This window comes from Salvelinus fontinalis, chromosome 13 (genome assembly GCF_029448725.1).
Source record: "Salvelinus fontinalis isolate EN_2023a chromosome 13, ASM2944872v1, whole genome shotgun sequence".
Lineage (NCBI taxonomy): Eukaryota > Metazoa > Chordata > Actinopteri > Salmoniformes > Salmonidae > Salvelinus > Salvelinus fontinalis.
Window position 1 is genome coordinate 9514210 of NC_074677.1, and position 19144 is coordinate 9533353.

General features: G+C 44.3%; 1 protein-coding gene across 1 annotated transcript in view; it reads left to right on the top strand.

Annotated features, from left to right (window-relative positions):
- LOC129868045 (roundabout homolog 3-like) overlaps positions 1-19144 on the top strand; it is a 293102-nt gene that overhangs the window by 88355 nt on the left and 185603 nt on the right. The window lies entirely within an intron of this gene.

Below are 19144 nucleotides of genomic sequence, written 5' to 3' on the forward strand. Positions count from 1 at the left end.
TCAATACTTTGCCCCTTGATAACCAGTGCACTTCTGTATGTTGTAAAAGCTTTACATGGTCACTGCCCATATCATTGCATAATGCATAAAATACACGAGAGTTCAGGGGCCTTGCTTTAACAAAGTTAACCATTTTCACTGTACAGTAGTGTCCAAAACGTAATTCAAGCTGTCAGGCATTCCCTTGGCAGCAAGAGCATCTCGGTGGATACTGCAGTGTACCCAAGTGGCGTCGGGAGAAACTGCTTGCACGTGTATTACCACTCCACTATGTCTCCCTGTCATGGCTGTCACGATCGTCATAATGAGCGGACCAAGGCGCAGCGTGGTCGTATAGTAACACATATTTTTAATCTCTGTGAAACAAACAAAACAATAAAGAAACGTGAAGTCATGACATATGGAAAATGGCTACCTAAATATGATCCCCAATCAGAGGCAATGATAAACCAAGGCCTCTCTATGGTCAGGGCATGACAGTACCCCCCCAAAGGTGCGGACTCCGGCCGCAAAACCTGAAACCAAATGGGGAGGGGAGGGGGGGTGATTAGTGTTGGTGGCGGCTCCGGTGCAGGTCGTAGCCCCCGCCCAGACCCTGGATCCGGCCATGGTGCCGGGCTGAACGCTGTGCCTGGACTGGGCATCGGCGCAAAGGAGGGCTCCGGCCATGTAGCTGGGTTGGACGCCGTGCCTGGACTGGGCACTGGCGCAAAGGAGGGCTCCTGCCATGGAGCTGGGTTGGACGCCGTGCCTGGACTGGGCACCGGCGCAACGGAGGGCTCCGGCCATGGAGCTGGGCTGGACGCCGTGCCTGGACTGAGCACCGGCGCAGAGGAAGGCTCCGGCCATGGAGCTGAACTGGACGCCGTGCCTGGACCTGCCACCGGCGCAGAGGAAGGCTGCTGCCCTGGAGCAGGACTGGACGCCATGCCTGGATAACTTTAGACTAAATAACTTTTTTGCTCGCTTTGAGGAAAATACAGTGCCACTGACACGGCCCGCTACCAAAACCTGCGGGCTCTCCTTCACTGCAGCCAAGGTGAGTAAAAACATTTAAACGTGTTAACCCTCGCAAGGCTGCAGGCCCAGACGGCATTCCCAGCCGCGTCCTCAGAGCATGCGCAGACCAGCTGGCTGGTGTGTTTAAGGACATATTCAATCAATCCTTATCCCAGTCTGCTGTTCCCACATGCTTCAAGAGGCCCACCATTGTTCCTGTTCCCAAGAAAGCTAAGGTAACTGAGCTAAACGACTACCGCCGCGTAGCACTCACTTCCGTCATTATGAAGTGCTTTGAGAGACTAGTCAAGGACCATATCACCTCCACCCTACCTGATGCCCTAGACCCACTCCAATTTGCTTACCGACCCAATAGGTCCACAGAAGACGCAATCGCAATCACACTGCACACTGCCCTAACCCATCTGGACAAGAGGAATACCTATGTGAGAATGCTGTTCATCGACTACAGCTCAGCATTTAACACCATAGTACCCTCCAAACTCGTCATCAAGCTCGAGACCCTGGGTCTTGACCCCGCCCTGTGCAACTGGGTCCTGGACTTCCTGACGGGCCGCCCCCAGGTGGTGAGGGTAGGTAACAACATCTCCACCCCGCTGATCCTCAACACTGGGGCCCCACAAGGGTGTGTTCTGAGCCCTCTCCTGTACTCCCTGTTCACCCACGACTGCGTGGCCATGCACGCCTCCAACTCAATCATCAAGTTTGCGGACGACACTACAGTGGTAGGCTTGATTACCAACAACGACGAGACGGCCTACAGGGAGGAGGTGAGGGCACTCGGAGTGTGGTGTCAGGAAAATAACCTCACACTCAACGTCAACAAAACAAAGGAGATGATTGTGGACTTCAGGAAACAGCAGAGGGAGCACCCCCCTATCCACATCGACGGGACAGTAGTGGAGAAGGTGGAAAGTTTTAAGTTCCTCGGTGTACACATCACGGACAAACTGAATTGGTCCACCCACACAGACAGCGTTGTGAAGAAGGCGCAGCAGCCGTAAGGCTCTCCAGAGTGTAGTGAGGTCTGCACAACGCATCACCGGGGGCATCACCTACCTGCCCTCCAGGACACCTACACCACCCGATGTCACAGGAAGGCCATAAAGATCATCAAGGACAACAACCACCCGAGCCACTGCCTGTTCACCCCGCTATCATCCAGAAGGCGAGGTCAGTACAGGTGCATCAAAGCGGGGACCGAGAGACTGAAAAACAGCTTCTATCTCAAGGCCATCAGACTGTTAAACAGCCACCACTAACATTTAGTGGCCGCTGCCAACATACTGACTCAACTCCAGACACTTTAATAATGGGAATTGATGGAAATTATGTAAAAATGTATCACTAGCCACTTTAAACAATGCCACTTAATATAATGTTTACATATCCTACATTACTCATCTCATATGTATATACTGTACTCTATATCATCTACTGCATCTTGCCATCTTTATGTAATACATGTATCACTAGCCACTTTAACAATGCCACTTAATATAATGTTTACATATCCTACATTACTCATCTCATATGTATAGACTGTACACTATACCATCTACTGCATCTTGCCTATGCCGTTCTGTACCATCACTCATTCATATATCTTTATGTACATATTCTTTATCCCTTTACACTTGTGTGTATAAGGTAGTAGTTGTGGAATTGTTAGGTTAGATTACTTGTTGGTTATTACTGCATTGTCGGAACTAGAAGCACAAGCATTTCGCTACACTCGCATTAACATCTGCTAACCATGTGTATGTGACAAATAAAATTTGATTTGATTTGATTTGGATGCTCCAGACCGTTGACCGTCGCTGGAGGTTTCGGACCGTTGACCGTCGCTGGAGGTTCCGGACCGTTGACCGTCGCTGGAGGTTCCGGACCGTTGACCGTCGCTGGAGGTTCCGGACCGTGGACCGTCGCAGGAGGTTCCGGACTGTGGACCGTCGCTGGAAGTTCCGGACCGTGGACCGTCGCTGGAGGTTCCGAACTGTGAACCGTCGCTGGAGGTTCCGGGCTGTGGACCGTCGCTGGAGGTTCCGGGCTGTGGACCGTCGCTGGAGGTTCCGGACTGTGAACCGTCGCAGGAAGCTCTGGACTTTGAACCGTCGCAGGAAGCTCTGGACTGTGAACCGTCGCCGGAAGCTCTGGACTGTGAACTGTCGCCGGAAGCTCTGGACTGTGAACCGTCGCCTGAAGCTCTGGACTGTGAACCGTCGCCTGAAGCTCTGGACTGTGAATGCGCACTGGAGGCCTAGTGCGTGGAGCCGGTACAGGTGGCACCGGACTGGTGACACGCACTTCAGGGCAAGTGCGGGGAGCTGGAACAGGTGGTACCCGACTGAGGAGACGCACTGGTGGACTAGTGCGTGGAGCCGGCAAAGGTGGTACCGGACTGGTGACAAACACTTCAGGGCGAGTGCGGGGAGCTGACACTGGACTCACCAGACTGCTGACAGGCTCTTCAGGTTGGATGCCATGCAGAACACACCTACATAACATTTCTCTCATGTCTCTCTCTCTCCCAACTTCTCCATCGCCCCCCTGACGGTCTCTGGCTCTTCCCGCGGCTCAGCCGCCAGCTCCCGGTGCCCCCCACCGAAAGAATCTTGGGGTTACTTTGGCAGCGGACTGACGACACACTCCTCATGGCGAGTGCGAGGAACCGGCACAGGACATACCGGGCTGAGGAGGCGCACTGGAGATCTGGTGTGTGGAGCCAGCACAGATGGCTGATGACCCGCTCTTCAGCCCGCCTGCGCTCCTTGCTAACCCCTCTCTCCGGTATCCTTCCTCACATTGTTCCATCGACTCCCAGGCGGGCTCTGGCACTCTCTTCGGCTCGACCGGCCACCCCTCGTGCCCTCCCCCCAAAAAATCTTGGTGTTTCTGTGACCGTGGTCCCCGGCGTTGTCACTGTCCTTCTATGCTCCTTGGCGACTCCCGCCAAGGAAGGGTCTCGTGTCCTCCCATGATTTCTTCCCATGTCAAAACACCTTCTCCTCCATGGCACGCTGCTTGGTCCTTGTTTGGTGGGATATTCTGTCACGATCGTCATAATGAGCGGACCAATGCGCAGCATGAGTATAGTTCCACATATTTTAAATCCCGTGAAACAAAAAAAACAATAAAGAAACAACGAAACGTGAAGTCATGACGTGCACACAGGCAACTAAACACAAACAATATCCCACAAAACACAGGTGGGAAAATGGCTACCTAAATATGATCCCCAATCAGAGGCCCCGATAAACAACTGCCTCTAATTGGGAACCATATTAGCACCAACATAGAAATAGACATACTAGAACACCACCTAGTCACGCCCTGACCTACTACACCATAGAGAACCAAGGGCTCTCTATGGTCAGGGCGTGACAATGGCTTTTGCGCCATCAGTACAGATACCAACACATCTTGACTGCCAAAGTCCATTTTATGTCACAAAGCTGTCCAGTACTTTAAAAATATCCTCTCCTGTTATCCTGGTTTCCAGTGGTTTGCAGAAGAGGATGTCTTCCTTAATTGACCCCCCATAAACATAATGGACATATACCAGAAGCTGTGCCAGGCCCGCCACGTCTGTTGATTGATCCAGCTATAACGCATAGAATTCACTGGCAGGTATGCAAAGCAGTAATTATTTCAAAACATCTCCTGCCATGTCACTGATGCGTCGTGAAACAGTGTTGTTTGATGAAGACATTGTCTGTATAGTTCTTTTGGCTTTTTCCCCCAGCATTGTCCCAGCCAAATCCGCGGCGGCAGGAAGAATTAAGTCCTCCACAATAGTGTGGGGCTTGCCTGTCCTGGCCACTCGGTAGCTCACCATATAAGACGCTTCTAGCTCCTTCTTATTAATAGTATCTGTTGCTTTTATACAGATTGTTACGCCCTGACCTTAGAGAGCCTTTTTATTTCTCCATTTGGTTAGGTCAGGGTGGGAATTCTAGTTTTTCTATTTCTTTGTTGGCCGGGTATGGTTCCCAATCAGAGGCAGCTGTCTATCGTTGTCTCTGATTGGGGATCATACTTAGGCAGCCTTTTTTCCACCTTTAGTTTGTGGGATCTTGTTTGTTAGTAGTTGCGTTCTGCACTGCATGTAGCTTCACGTTCGGTTGTAGTTTATTGTTTTTTTCATGTTCATCAAATAAAATGATGTACGCTTACCACGATGCACCTTGGTCTGATTCTTCCATCAACGAACATGACACATGTCTTACTACTCAAAAGTCATCTTAATTTTGCTCAAAACACTCCTGTGGCTTATTTTTTCAAATTGGCATGTTTTGTTTCTAAATGTCTGCGCAAGAGTGAAGGTTTCATCGAGTTTTGAGATAGTACTTTTGCACATTTAACACACAGTGGCTGAGGAAAGGCACTACTCCCAATATAAGTGAACCCCAAATCAATGTAGTTCTCAGCATATTTGCGCCTCTTCGATGGTTCAACGTCCCTGTCTGTTGTTTGGTGCTTTCCCGGGTAAGGGGGCAGTAGCTCTTCGGCTGCTTCAGATTCACAACTGTTAGTGTCCAAGCTAGCTGGGCTAACAACAATTGTAGAATGACTGATGCTAGCATTGGATGTGCTCGTGGAAGCAGAACAACTTGTGTTGTCGACAGGTGCAGGTGTAGTACTGTTGGTAGTAGCGGGCCTTTTTTAAACCATTTATCCATTTTTGAGCAAACGGAATGAGCAGCAGCTATGTTTGGCTACATACGGACCGTTAGTGGAATTCCCACGAGAGAGTAACGGTTAATGTGATTGGACGTTAATTATTTGACTAGACTACCTGTATTTGACATTGTGTTGTTAATTCGCTTAACACTAGATGGTTTCATTTTATTTTAGGCAGTGAAAAACCTCACCCAAATGTATAGCCCTGTTGGAAAATATAAATGGACGGTTTGAGAATGTGAAGAAAAAATGTTTTTTTTAAATGTTATTATTATTTTAGACTTTAAAAAAATGTGAATCACATTTTTATTTGGCGTACCCCCGACGGATTTGCGCGTACCCCATGAAGAGCACACTTCTCCAGCATGCCTGTGGCCATCGAAGGGGAGTATTTGCCCACTGGAGTTGGTGACGACGCCGAACTGCAGTCAGGTCATGACCCTGGTGAGGACAACGAGCACGCAGATGAGCTTCCCTGAGACGGTTTCTGACAGTTTGTGCAGAAATTCTTTGGTTGTGCAAACTCACAGTTTCCTCAGCTTTCTGGGTGGCTGGTTTCAGACGATCCCGCAGGGGAAAAAGACAGATGTTGAGGTCCTAGGCTGGCATGGTTACACGTGGTCTGTGCTTGTGAGGCCGGTTGGATGTACTTCTCTAAAATGGCTTATGGTAGAGAAATGAACATTCAATTCTCCGACAACAGCTCTTGTGGACATTCCTGCAGTCAGCATGCTAATTGCACGGTCCCTTCCTCAAAACTTGAGACATCTGTGGCATTGTGCTGTGTGACAAAACTGCACATTTTAGAGTGGCCTTTTATTGTCCCCAGCACAAGGTGGACCTGTGTAATGACCATGCTATTTAATCAGCTTCTTGATGTGCCACACCTGTCAAGATTATCATGGCAATATTTGAGAGATATAAGCTTTTTGTGCTGATGGAACAATTCTGGGATATTTTATTTCAGCTCATAAAACATGGGACCAACACTTTACATGTTGTGTTCATATTTTTGTTCAGTATAGTTTCTACTTGACTATTGCTTTTCAAATCACCTACCAGTGCTATTTGCAGTTACTTTAAGGTAAATGTTGTAATTTTTCAGCCATTCCTGAACCTTCAACCAAAAAATCTACATATGGGCAGTACCAAAATATCTAATGATTCTGCCTCTTCACAGCAAAATTTGCAGAGCTGGGATGATTGTATCCCCCATATACGTAACATTCTATTGATTGCAAGAATTTTGTATAATAATTTAAATTGAAAAACTAAGTTTTGAATCAGGTGTTGTTTTGTGTATCAGTTCATAAACCATGTGCCACGGAATCGGCACATCATAAACTCTTCCCAACTATTTTACAACCGTTATGGCGCAGCTGTCCATTTTTTGGTCCTTAAATGGAACTGGTATACTTTTTTATTTGTTACTTTTAATGTTAGATGTGGACTGGGTCTGGTTATTTTTGAGCTCATTTTGGTTTGATTACTTTGTATTAAAACATCACATGGTTCGAAATTAAAATATCTCTCGAATCATTCCTTCATTTTTACTTTTTACAATGAAGGTGAATTCATCAGCATTAATAAACAATCAGAGTTCATAGGGAAACCATGTCCAAGCCTATGCTGAGATGACTAATGCTACTTCATCAATACACTTTTAATTGCCTTGTGGACTGGACTGCAAGACCAAGATGTTTAACATGCTGATTTATGATTTATTCGCAGTAATTGAAGATTCAGGACGAAGTAACTCTCTACCAAAGTGCAGAGCTGACGTTTGGCCCAGGACATGAGTAGGGAACATGGGATTTGACGCGTTCCCTTGTGTGGAGGTCTATAGGGAGGAGGTCAGAAACCTGGCAGTGTGGTGCCAGGACAATAACCTCTCCCTCAATGTCTGCAAGACAAAGGAGCTGATCGTGGACGACAGGAAACAGAGGGCCGAGCACGTCCCCATTCTCATTGACAGGGCTGTAGTGGAGTGGGTCGACAGCTTCATGTTCCTTGGTGTCCACATCACTAAGGATCAATCATGGTCCACATACATCAACACAGTCGTGAAGAGGGCACGGCAATGCCTTTTCCCCCTCAGGAGGCTGAAAAGATTTGGACAAAAGGCCCTCAGACCCTTAAGAAGTTCTACAGCTGCACCATTGACTGGCTGCATCACCACTCGGTATGGCAACTGCTTAGCATCCGACCGCAAGGTACAACAGAGGATAGTGCGTACGGCCCAATACATCACTGGGGCCGAGCTCCTTGCCATCCAGGACCTCTATACCAGGCAGTGTCAGAGGAAGGCCCTAGAAATTTTCAAAGACTCCAGCCACCCAATTCATAGACTGTTCTCTCTGCTACCATAAGGCAAGTGCTACCGATGCACCAAGTCTGGAACCAACAGCACCCTGAACAGCTTTTACCCCCAAGCCATAAGACTTCTAAATAGTTAGTCTTGGTAGCTATTTGGTTAACTATTTAACTATCTGCATTGACCCTTTTTGAACAAACTTTTTTGACTCATCACATACACTACTGCTACTGTTTATTATCTATCCTGTTGCCTAGTCACTTTATTCCTAGTTATATGTACATATCTACCTCAATTGCCTTGTACCCCTGCACATGGACTTGGTACTGATACCCCGTGTATATAGCCAAGGTATCATTACTCATTGTGTATTTATTACTTTAGTTATTACATGTTTTACTTTTCTATTATTTCTATATTTTTTTCTCACTGCACTGTTGGGAAGGGACATTTTACTGTTAGTCTTTAACTGTTGTTTATGAAGCATGTGACAAATACATTTGATTTGATTTGAAATGCCCTACATTTAATCAAGATTACATTGCGGTCAAGACAGGGCTGCATAAATGGGAATTAGACCTAACAGTTGTGTTTCTTAACATTGGTCTTGCGGACCTTTGTGTATGTCGGATTTAGCTACTGCATAGCATTAATGGAAATATGTTAATGCTATAAATATACTGTCAGAGCAGATGCACACACAGATGCATACTATATCTTTAGCAGTTTGCGAGTTAGATTTGTTCAAACAGATTTTGACCATTTAATTGTGTCTTGTCAATGAGAATAATTGATTGAAGTAAAATACACAGTGTGTCCCTCATTTGTCAATGCAGGTCAGGCTCTCCAGAAAACATAACCCATGTCTAGTGGTTCATTCCATGACCTTCATCACTTGAGCAGAATTCCCCTATGTGCACATGCTCATAATGATGAAATGACCACAACAATTCTGGAGTTTAGGGGGGAGATGATGGGGTGGGATGCACAACAGTTGATAGAACAGGGCAGCTGAAAAGTTCATTCACGTCTATGACAAGGCCATTGGTGTTCCACAGGGTTCTGTTCTGGGCCCCACTGGATTTGCCCAGTACTCCACAACAACTACTCCCTTGCGATTGATCTCTATGAACTCTGGCCTGGTAGATGCTGACCTTTGACATCTAGGTTGTACACCTGCTCTAAAACACAGCAAAACAGGTGTGGGGGTCAGTTAGTTTTGCAGCCACTGACAGTCTGTCTGGGTTACAACTCCAATACCCTATTACCTGTCAGACCTTTGCTAGGTACATATCCAAACTTACTAACATATACATTTTCTACTCGCAGTTGCTCTAACATAATATTGTAAATATGTCTGGTGTTTGTTTTTGATATATTTCCCATTATCCACCCTTTTGACCATTCATTCAACTCAACAGATGGCGCAACATTTTTAACAAGCAATTATTTCTCACATCATGTTTGATCGGAAGTTAATCCCTCTATCCTCTAACTCGATCAGGAGTACAGACATCCTGCTTTGAGGAACCATTAGTGGTCTTATATCCCAACAACACCACAGAACAACAATACCCAACATTTGACGCATCCCTGAGGGACTGTGTCAGACGAGCTAGTAAAGCTCATTGTTATGCTCAGTGGGTCAACCCTCATGCCCCAGCCCAGAATGTAGCCATTATTCAGTTGAAAGTCCTGATAGACCTTGTGTGCTTTCTCATGATAGACCCATTCACCCTAAGTTCAACCCAGCTGACTCCCTCAGAGTGATAGGCAGGGGCCATTGTCTAGTGAGCAGCCGAAGCCATGACGCGCTAACCGCTATCCGCAAACTCTGCCTTGGGTTCCCTCCAGGGAGAGACTTTCCCTCTGTCTCCCAAGCCAAGACAGTTCCCTCGGGCACCACACATCCCTGGCTGAGCTGAAGGTATCATAAATAAAGGGTCAGGGGAGCAGGAGAACAGTAAAACAAGCTCTACTTCCCCCATCTCCCCCCCTCGTTTCCATTCCTCCCCATAGGCCACTGGGGCCATTGTAAATCAGGGAGAAACCCGAGCCGAGGGGGAAAAGAAAGGCAAAGCGACATTAAAGTGGGAACCAGGCCCCAGAAGCAAGACCTGATGTAATGATTAAAAGGACAGGGGGAAGGACATGGGGAGTGTGGGAGACAAAGGCAGGAAAGGACAAGGATTAAGAGGGAGAGAGAGAGGGATACATGCATGTGCACGCACACACACAGACCTGACAGCCTCAGCTGGGGGTAGGTTTAGCTATGACAACACTAGCACAAAAATATGGGGAGAAAGTCTAATGAACAGGTGATCTTTTTGATTTCCCCCTGTTGCAGAGGGAAACACAAAGTCATTTGCAGGAGCTTTCTGACTATGTGCCATTTCATAGCAACCCCTTACTGTACCTACCCCACCCACCAACATCCTTGTATTCACAGGAATAAAGGCCCCTCGCTCTCCTGCAGTACAATGACAGAAAATATGTATACGAGAGATGAGATGTGAGGTGAAACAGTGATGAGGAATGCTCGGCTATTCTTTTGTGTGTGTGCGTGTGTGACTTATTGGACTCTCCCTCGCTAAGGGATTGTCATACCCTCCACGCACAATTAGCAGTTACACACAACACTACTGCATGTGTGTGTGTGTGTAAAAACACCAGCCTACAACATAATTGGCCCAACCGTACCCAGGCATCCCCTGGTACGTTGTTATCCTAAAACCCTGTTGGACTGGTACAGTATATATACAGTGCATTTGGAAAGTATTCAGACCCCTTGACTTTTTCCACATTTTGTTACGTTACAGCCTTATTCTAAAATGGATTAAAAATAAAAAATCTCAGCATTCTGCATACAAAAAAAAACATTGGCAAAGTGGAAACAGGTTTTTAGAAATTATTGCAAATGTATTAAAGCTTCAAAACAGAAATACCTTATTTGCATAAGTATTCAGACCCTTCGCTATGAGACTCGAAATTAAGCTCAGGTGCATCCTGTTTCCATTGATCATCTTTGAGATGTTTCTACAACTTGACTGGAGTCCACCTGTGGTAAATTCAATTGATTGGACATGATTTGGAAAGGCACACACCTGTCTATATAAGGTCCCACAGTTGAAAGTGCATGTCGGAGCAAAAACCGAGCCATGAGGTTGAAGGAATTGTCCGTAGTGCTCCGAGACAGGATTGTGACAAGGCACAGATCTGTGGAAGGGTACCAAAACAGTTCTGCAGCATTAAAGGTCCCCAAGAACACAGTGGCGTTTGGAACCACAAGACTCTTCATAAAGCTGGCCGCCCGGCCAAACTGACCAATCTGGGGCGAAGGGCCTTTGTCAGGGAGGTGACCAACAACCTGATGGTCACTCTGACAGAGCTCTAGAATTCCTCTGTGGAGATGGGTGAACCTTCCAGAAGGACAACCATCTCTGCAGCACTCCACCAATCAGCCCTTTATCGTAGAGTAGCCAGACGGAAGTCACTCCTCAGTAAAAGGTACATGACAGCCTGCTTGGAGTTTGCCAAAAGGCACCTAAAGACTCTCTGGTCTAATGAAACAAAGATTGAACACACACACCTAAAGACTCACGTCTGGAGGAAACCTGGCACCATCCCTATTGTGAAGCATGGTGGTGGCAGCATCATGCTGTGGGATGTTTTTCAGTGGCAGGGACTGGGAGACTAGTCAGGATCAAGGGAAAGAGGAACAGAGCCAAGCATAGAGAGATCCTTGATGAAAACCTGCTCCAGAGTGCTCAGGACCTCAGACTGTGGCGAAGTATCACCTTCCTACAGGAAAACGACCCTAAGCACACAACCAAGACAACACAGTAGTGGCTTCGGGACAAGTCTCTGAATGTCCTTGAGTGGCCCAGCCAGAGCCCGGACTTGAACCCGATCGAACATCTCTGGAAAGACCTGAAAATAGCTGTGCAGCAACGCTCCCCATCCAACCTTACAGAACTTGAGAGGATCTGCAGAGAAGAATGGGAGAAACTCCCCAAATACAGGTGTGCCAAGTTTCTAGCGTCATACCCAAGAAATCGCGATGCTGTATTCGCTGCCAAAGGTGCTTCAACAAAGTACTGATTAAAGGGTCTGAATACTTAAGTGACATTTAATTTTGTTTTAAATGTAAATTAGCAAAAATTCAAAAAAACCTGTTCTTGCTTTATCATTATAGGGTATTGTGTGTAGGTTGATGAGGAGAAAAATCAAAATGTGATCAATTTTAGAATAAATCTGTAATGTAACAAAATGTGAAAAAAGTCAAGGTGTCTGAATACTTTCCGAAGGCACTGTATAAAGCCTAACCTCTCCTCTCACGTTGTTAATCCATTCTGCCATGGCAGTTTTACTTAGTAGTAGCTTACTTTGCTCTCACTCTCTCTCTGTGACATTGTTTACCATCTCTATGATGGTCTCACACACCACTAAACAAGCTTTTGCTACGTTTTGGTCTCCACCCCGGAACAATTCTTACTCGCTCACCCATCATCTCACTCATCATCTCACATTTTCCCCCTGAGCGGTTGAAGGGGAATGTTGACAGCCTCAAAAAGAGGTAAGGAGGAGAAACTGTCGTGTTGCTTTCAGAAGACTTGCCACATTCCTACACCTGACATTCAAGTAGAGGGAATGCACTGCGATACCTTTGAAGAATATAGTAGCATAGTTGGCTAGAAATTATATTCAATTCAATACATAAACCTTGAATGAAAGTGTATTCCCTGTTTGTGCCAAACCCTTTTCAGTGTCCTGTTAAAGATTTTACATTCTCAACATTCATGATTAGCCTGATAGAACCAGCCTGATCACTGTGTTCACCATAGCCTCCATAAGGGTAATTTACAAAAGCATTTTTTTTGCTAAACCAACGGTTTCAAACTATGGTTTGAAATTCCCAGTAATAAAGCCAATGCCAAAAAAAGGACACTTTAAAGGGACCATCTGAGATTCGACAAAGCAAGGCACCCCTCCACTTGTTTTGGTAAACAGCTGAGGGATGGTGCTGTAGAAATGTAACCACTTTTAGATGCATAGATACTGTATGTAGAGTTATGGATGCAAGAACTTTCCATCCATGAGAGCAAAATTATAGTTTCAAACATGATTTAAAGTTATACAGTGTTGGTTCACAATGACATTATTTATAAACCATGGAGTAAAAGCAGCTTATATTTTGGGTTCTGACAGGGTACAACAGTTGAACTAAGTTCACAAGGCATTTCTATGTTAAATTCTTCCAGAATCAATGGCTATACTGTATAGCCTATCATTAATCATTAACCTTGCTATCTTTCTGGAAGTGTTTAAATGACAAAAGTTTAGAGGGAATTGGTGATAAATGAACAGCTATTCCAGTTGACACTAATTAACTCCTCTTGAGTTGCCTATTGAGTCTGAACAAACTTTTTTTGTATTGAAAAGAAAAAAACTGGGTAAGTTTTAATTTAATGCTGAATCACAAAGGCCAGGGCTCTGTGCTGTGCCTGATTCATTTAAAAACACTTTTATACAAACAGTATCTAAGAATCATGCAGAGAACAGCTATGCAGTAATTTACTACTGAGAGTGAAATAGTTTGGTTTCTATATACTGTTATATACTGTTTTCAATAAACTTTCAAATTCTCCTGGCAAACACGATGAAGGAATTCACGAAAACACTCATTATTCGTTCACACAAATTCCCAAGCATAACTTGTTTTTGTTTATGATACAGATTTTCATAAGAAATATCAATGGACAATTTGCATTATTGAGCGTGGCTGAAGTAATAACCGGAATAACCAACATTAGCTCTCTTTCTGCGTGCGTTAAGAAATGAAAGGGGCTAAATTCATTGTGGGAGGATGCAGCCTCGGTTGCTCGCTTCCAACAACCAGAGCCCAAAACATTCAATTGCCAGATCTGCGTGCAGATAATTATTCGCCAAGTGATTGTGATGAACACCAGTGTGTGGGGATGAGTTATGGCTATATGTCATTTCCACTCCGATTTCAGCCTCTTACTGACTGTCTACATCCCAAATTGCACTCTGTTCCCTATTTAGTGCAATACTTTGATCAGGGCTAATAGCGCTCTGGTCAAAAGTAGTGCACTACAGTATGTAGGGAACAGGGTATAAATGATTGAAAATACTTGTATTAGGTGCAGGCATTAGATAAATAGGTGTTGTATGTTATTCTTTGGTGATACTCATATAAACATAACATTGTGGAACATTGACATTATTGCTACATTACATATGTGTTGTGGTGACAGAGAGAAGAATACTCCATATCACTGCTATTAAAAAAAGGCTACATTGAGCACCAGCATGCTTTCCTATAGCCTATAGCCCTGTTAAAGGTCTTGAAAGGGCCAACCATCTTGAATGGCTGTGCCCGAATCGCACCCGACATCCCATAATCAGAAGCCTAGGAAACCAGGGCAGCCTGTTAACACTGGGAGAGAATCAAAATCAAGTCAGGGCCTCAGTGTAGCAGTCAGACAAAACACAGGCAGCTTTGTGGGAGCAGCTTTCCCCCATCACTGTTAGGATAGTGTGGGGCTATAATTGCTGTCATCTCGCTTTTCGGAGCCCAGGCACAGACTGTGGGAATTGGAAGAGTCATTTAATCTCCAGGGAAACAAAATGATGGGAGCTCTAATTTGGCCAGCAGAAGTTGAGGGAGGGAAAGAGGGGATGTGGAGCGCGTCATTGGAGCCTAGGACCTGCACACAGTCTGGGGCCAAATTACTGACCATGCAGGCGCTTGCTTAGGCCCTCCTACCCTCTGCGACTGTGTAACCAGGCAAGGCGTCCATCTTGAGATAAATTGACATTCAGGCTCGACCATCACTGATGTCAACCACAATATAATCAACAAATACTTCCTGTAATATCTGAGGGATATGCACATCTTGAATGGTCTGCTCAGTCATGTACAATCACAAATTAACCAACGCTGTGTTTGCATGCCAAAATGAATCCTTCATTATACAATTATACATTATACAATTATACATTATACAAAAGACAAAGAGTTAATGTCGCCTTTGGCTCTCAGGTCATCTGCCATGTCATAATTTGGGTGGCAAACAGAAGGCTGGGGTCTCAGCACCTTTTCTATACACCAATTTCCTTCCTATTCACAGGGAGCACGGGAGAACAGAGGGACGTTCTCGCTTCACAGCCCAACAATTAACATTGGGGCCTCACAAAAAAGGCCCAAAGAGAGAGCGAGAGAAGGAGAGAGAGAGAAAGAGAGAGAAAGAGAGAGAGAGACCAAATCAAGAGAAACAGGAAATTGGGCACCCCCAGAATAGCATCCCTTGCTTTCTCTTATTCTCTACCTCTCCTTTTCTCTCCCTCCCTTAGCAGCCAATCTAATTGAAAGGCAGATCAATGAAGAGATATATTGTCATTTTCCAGCGCCATCCTCTTAATCAATTAATCTATAATAGAATCCAAGGAGCCCCTTAAAGGGCCAGCGGCTCCATTAACAGGTGCTGACAGATATGGGCTTGATTATTAGAGACGGAATAGTGAGAAACAGAGAGTAACAGATTTGCACAGGATTCATTTCAAGAAATTTCCATACATTACATGGAAATATGTGACTTACAAAACAATACTCTTTGTGAGTTATTTTCGTCTTTTACAATGTCCGGTCAATCAGATAATGCACTGAAGAAAAATGACTGGGATTGGTTAATGGCAACATACAGTAGAGGCTTGCTGTACTATATGTTGCTGACGTTATCTTAATGCACTTGCAATTTTGTGTTTCCAAGCCATTTAGAGTAGTGCGGTGGCTAAAAGAACCACATAATAGACTTCCCATTATGATCTGGAATGCCAATAGTTTAAAGCTACTTTAAAATAAGAGTCATAAAGCGACAACTCACTGGCACAATAAAATGTGTGTTTGTGAGGAAGAATGGATAAATCAAGGCAACAGCTGGGCGAGTGTCAACTTCCGACCAGGGATCTGTACCTTAAAGGCACTGTGCTCTCTGAGGAACCACAGTTCAAATATAACTACACCCCAAAGATATTGGGTGGGTTAATGAAACGAATGGGCCCCGTGTTCGGCAATTATATGCTTTGTAAATAAGGGAATACTTAAAAATGTGTATAAATGCTTTGGAAAGCTATTATCAAAATCTTCACAGAGAGATGCTAACTTTTTTACCTCAGAAATGTTGAATAGATGTGCAGTTAACACCTAAAATACAGGTTATTAAGTGTATGTGTGCTTTTGTCCTAAACCACACCAATGTAGGCTCAATTAAAACCTGCATTGTAGTATTTATGCAGTACCAGTAGCATTTGGACATACCTTTTCCCAGAAGTAAGATAAAATACATTAACAGTTTTTTGGTGCTATAAAAACAGCTGGAAGACTCCTCTCACAGGCAAAAGCTTCCAGTTTTCTATATATGACAGGTAGCTAGCATGAAGCGATGGTGTAAACAAAACATTTGTTTTATTCATGTTACCCTTGTAGAGTCATGTAGTAAACACATAAATAAAATGGCAGGTAATTTGGAAAACGAAACACTGAAGAGTGGCTCATGACATTTGCATATAATATACTTAACTCAATGGCCTTAACATAATTTCCAGCAAACGTTTAGAGCAGTTTGTGAAATGCAGTCAAGTACTATTCAGAGGCAGCGTTTTTGATCAGTCTCCATGGCAATCACAGTTTGATTTCTCTGCAATATGTGTGGATACTTGAGTTGTTGTATAGCAGCGAAAAATAATGAAATGGCAAGGCTTGGCAGAGGCAGATATGCAGTATATACAACAATGAGGCCCCATGAGGCCCCATGAGTCAACGGGTGTATAAGAGGCGAAGTCAGGTGCAGGAGAGTAGCGTGAGGTAAACAGGCGCACTTTTATTTTAGTTCCAAAACGAGAGCACCACATAAATCAAATGCGCTCAAAACACGGAACATAACAAAAGTAAAGCGCTTAAAGACACCACAATAACATGAAACAATTACACACAAAACATGATGGGAAACAGAGGGTTAAATACAAGTAGATTGATTGGGGAAATGAAAACCAGATGTGTATGGAAACAAGACAAGACAAATGGATATATGAAAAATGGAGCAGCGATGGCTAAAAAGCCGGTGACGTTGATCGCCGAACGGCGCCTGAACAAGGAGAGGAGCCAACTTCGGCGGCAGTCGTGACACTTTGTGAAAGGGTGAACATTTACAAGCTAAAAAGACACAGCTCAAATTAAGATGAAACAGATTGTGCAACAGAACTTAAATAATTTGAATAATTCTGTATTATTGCTGTGTCATGCAAAACAACTATTTTCCACATTCCACATAACATGTGATCTTGCTTTGGAGTGCCACAACCAAGGGGCTATATGCTCAACAGACTTGCTTGGCCCAAGTCCAATTGGAGCTGTCAGCTTTAATGGTGAGTGGTTGATCTGGGGCAATAAATCATGATACACTGGCACATGCTGAAACCCAGTCCTTGGATTAATTAGCCATATTAGACATATTGTCACTTCTCAGCCGGGCCATGTGATGGTCATGTATACGGTTCCAAGTTGTTGTTGACGCTGTCTGTCTTTCCAGCAATCATTATGCATGGCTAACCGTGTTGCGCAAAGCAATTAAGGTTAGTTAAGCTATTTGCATTCTGATGAAAGTTCACAATATTCTGAGAAGATCTTTTCCGGTTTACTCTTTCAAGGCTAGAATGAACTTTCAACCAGATCTCAGGGCAATTCGTAGGATTTGGTATGTATGACATATATGTTAGGTTAGGATACATTATGAATGGAATAGTGGTTGTACAATATCATACGAATTGGATGACGTAACGTATCATACATCTTGGAGGATGTATAGTATTATACGTCTTTCTCTGTTGCCTCTTAACAACAAGGGAGAATTATTGGGAGAATTGGTGGTTAGGAGAACTAACGACAAAGGTTAGGAGAATTTACGTAAAAAGGAGAATTTACATAAAAGGTTAGGAGAATTTACGTAAAAGGTTAGGAGAATGCTAATGACGAAAAGAAAGGAGGGGGGAGAGAGAGAGAACCCCCAAAGGCTTCTCGTCATATATTCCAAAAAGGTCATGCTCATCCGTTTTAGCATTTGTAATCCACAATGATAATTTACTTCAAACAGCAAGGCGTGACAAATGAAGCAGAGGCACAGCAATAGAAAGATCACCCGCTAAAAACTGAAGTACCTCTAGGGCCGAGACACAGCATCCAACCATGTTGATAAGCTGTCAGCCATAATACCACATCTAATGCCGGATAATTCATCTAAATTCATTGACTGCACCATTTATTTGACAGCTTGGCCAAATGTTTGATGGGGGTCCCAAACTAGCGGCATCCGTCACAGATGAGCTAAAATGTATTTAGGGACTGCATCATCATGTTTTATTCAATTACGCACTGGAGCTCAATGAATCAGTTTTTGCAATTAAGTTAAACATGCACATGCATGAAACATGAGGGCGATATCAAGGGTATTCAAAGTTAGGGTTGCTTTCCTTGGTTTTGTTGTGCTTTAGGAGAAGGATGCATTTCATGCTAAATGTTGTTAGATTGTGTAGATTGTTTTTGAATGTATGGATTTGTAAGTTAGGAATTTACAACAGAAACACTTTTTTTGAGAAATCTACAATGGTGGCCTACACCAGAATACCAAGGAATCCTGATAACATCAGAGTCCCTATGCACAGGCAGATCAGTAAATGCCATCTCCAGAAGCATTTCCATGAATGTCAAGCACCGCGTTTACTTGGGTATTTTGCAATAAGTCCTATTTATTTGGCCAAGCGGCACTCTATCAAATCACTCCGTATTATTGCCACCACGGGACTTGATGGGTCCTACTATGTCCTGCTCTGTCGAGTCTTATACTCTGCAGTTTACCCCTGTCCAAGCACATGTAATATTGCCTTTCGCATTCCATCAAGTCAAGACACAGCCCTCGTTCAGATAGGTATAGTGACATTTTCTCAGCACGGTAGGGTTTGTTAAGATCCTAGAATGGTCTATTTTATTCCGTGCTCTGTAAAATAACATCATATCGTGTAAATAACATGTAAATAACATCATATCGGCCT